Consider the following 3052-nt stretch of genomic DNA (forward strand, 5'->3'; position numbering starts at 1 on the left):
TTATCGCAAAGTGCCAACACGGCAATTTAACCTGAATACTGAGGTTTTAGTTTAGAAAAAAACGGTTGGCTCCGAGGTGCGCGTTACTCAGGAGTAAGCTTGGTGAAGCAACCGTGCAATGCTTCAAATGGGTGAATCACGACCCTAGGAGGGTTTACTCAGAAGCCAGCCCCATTGCCAGCAACCGAGCTTACTCCCAGGTAAAGGATCATGCCCAGGCCAGCCTAGATGTGTGTGGGGGGGTGATTTTCCACCCCCCCCAATGATGAACTCTGTGCACGTGTGCCCACAGAAAGGGCTCTGAGTGCCACCTCTGGCACCCGTGCCATAGGTTCACCACCACTGGACTAGTCAGTCTTGCTACGGAAACCAGCAGTGGCTCCTCGGGGTCTCAGACAGCGTAGTGTAGTGGTTAAGGGCTATGGATTTCAATCTGGAGCAGCAGGCTCGATTTCCCACTCTTCCACGGGAGCGGCGGACTCTGATCTGGTGAACTGGGTTTGTTTCCCTGCTCCTGCACAGGAAGCCTGCTGGGTGATCTGGAGCCAGTCACAGTTCTCTCAGAACTCTCTCGGCCCCACCAACTCTGTTGCGTCTGTTGTGGGGGAAAGGAGGAGAAGGATTGATGAAGGCTTTCACGGCCAGATTCAACTGGTTGTTGTGGGTTTTCCGGGCTGTGTGGCTGTGGTCTGGTAGGTCTTGCGCCTGAATCTGTGGTGTATTACACAGTGTGTAACAGGCTTCTCTCTGTGATACACCTCTGAAGATGACAGCCACAGATGAGGGCGAAATGTTAGGAACAAGACCTACCAGACCACGGCCACACAGCCCGGAAAACCCACAACAACCAGAAGGAAAAGGAGTTCGTGAGCTGCCTTGAGTCTCCTTACAGGACAGAAAGGTGGGGTACAAATCCAAACTCTTTTTCTTCTTAGGCCCAAGTGCCAGATTCTTTAAATGGAGATACTAGGTGTTGAATTTGGGACCTTTTGTGTTCTCCTTTGCCTAACCCAGGCAGGAAACGTCTTGAAAAGGTTTGCCATCACTGACCTAGCTCATCACTAGGGGGTAAACAATAGCTGGGGAAAGCAATGGCAAACGACCCCGCAAAAGAGGCTTGCCTATAAAATCACTGCACGCAGTCGTACCCCAGGGTCGGACACGACTGAAGGGGAAACTGTACCTTTTGACCTAGATCGTGAACGTTAAGTTGCTACAGGTTCAGAGCGGGTCACTGTTTGTGGACCTCTTTCTTTGTGTCAACCCTGCTATGGGGAGAGGGCAGAAGGGAGAGAATTTTAAGCTCTGCTTTTGAACCACCTTCAGAATTAAATCAGTTTCCTGCTAACCTGCTAGATTTCTGGTAACTGATAACATGTGGTTTGCAGACCAGGAAGGGTGGAGACGCCGAAGCTCGAAAACACGGTGTATGAACCAGACCTCCTCCTAGTCCCGTGGTGGCGAACCTTTGGCACTCCAGAGGTTATGGACTACAATTCCCATCAGCCCCTGCCAATTAGCCATGCTGGCAGGGGCTGATGGGAATTGTAGTCCATAACCTCTGGAGTGCCAAAGGTTCGCCACCACTGTCCTAGTCTTACAAATTGCGCAAATTGCGTCTTGGTCGTACCCCACACGGTTTCGCTTACGTACTTTAATTACCGAAGTGTACATTTGTTTAATTCACCGCTAATGTCCAAGGGGTGGCTGGAGATCTCCTGGGGATTCTAGTTGGTCTCCAGTTGACAGAGGTCAGAGGCCAGTGTGGTGTCGTGGTTAAGAGCAGGTGCACTCTAATCTGGAGGAACTGGGTTTGATTCCCCGCTCTGCCACTTGAGCTTATCTGGGGAACTAGGTTAGCCTGTGCACTCCAACACATGCCAGCTGGGTGACCGTGGGCTAGTCACAGTTCTTTGGAGCTCTCTCAGTGTTTCTTTGGAGCTCTCTCAGAATTCTCCTCAGTGATTGGAAGCGAGGCAGCAGTCAAGGAACACGGTTGCATTCACGTTTGCGTCCTGTTATAGGTTGTGTTATAGGTCCCCACAGGTCGTGTTATAGGTCCCCACAGGAGACTACGCCTCATCCTGTGAGGACTCACTCCCTTCCTGGCCAAACAGGCACCTCCATTCAGCAACTGAGCACTGTACACTTTGGTCGGCCTGCTCAGGTGAGCTAAAAGATCCTCAGCTATTGCAGAGTCAGGAAAACAGAACTTTGGAGTCCTGGCTAGCCCAGTGTTCAAGACCACCCTACTGGGGGTCTAGATGCCCTGAGCTACCCACTGCTAGGGTTCTGGTGGGACTGAACTCTCCTGTCCTAGCTCTTCCTCTGAGGACTCCTCACCCCCCACGATGGCAGCCGTATGTATTGGTGACACTGGAATATCCTGTGGTTCAAGATTGTATTTACTGAATTTGAAACCCAATGGAATACGTGAAAGCTACACCCAAGGAGGACACTGCAAGAATGGGAATAGTCTTGCTACTGGCCGAATATCTGGCTGATTACCCATTTCTGGCATAGTGGCTAAGAGCAGGTGCACTCTGATCTGGAGGAACCGGGTTTGATTCCCAGCTCTGCCGCTTGAGTTGTGGAGGCTTATCTGGGGAGTTCAGATTAGCCTGGGCACTCCCACACACACCAACTGGGTGACCTTGGGCTAGTCACAGCTTTTTGGAGCTCTCTCAGCCCCACCCACCTCAGAGGGTGTTTGTTGGGGGGGAGGGAAAGGAGTTTGTAAGCCCCTTTGAGTCTCCTTACAGGAGAGAAAGGGGGATATAAATCCAACTCTTCTTCCTTCTCCTCCTCCTCCCTTGGAGCAAATAGCTGCTATGGAAGGCAGACTCTGTGGCATTATACCCTGCGGACATCCCTCCCCAAGCCCAAACCTCCACAGAGCCAACCCCCACAATCTGCAGAAATTTCCCAATCCAGAGCTGGCCAGCCTCGTCATTCAGCTTAACCCCTCCCCCCTGAAAATATTTAAAAACTGCTTCTGTAATAAATGGGGAGGGGGAAGAGTGGTGCAGTGGCGTAGCACCCAGGGGACAGG

Source organism: Sphaerodactylus townsendi, linkage group LG05 (assembly GCF_021028975.2).
Source record: "Sphaerodactylus townsendi isolate TG3544 linkage group LG05, MPM_Stown_v2.3, whole genome shotgun sequence".
NCBI classification, from domain to species: Eukaryota; Metazoa; Chordata; class Lepidosauria; order Squamata; family Sphaerodactylidae; genus Sphaerodactylus; species Sphaerodactylus townsendi.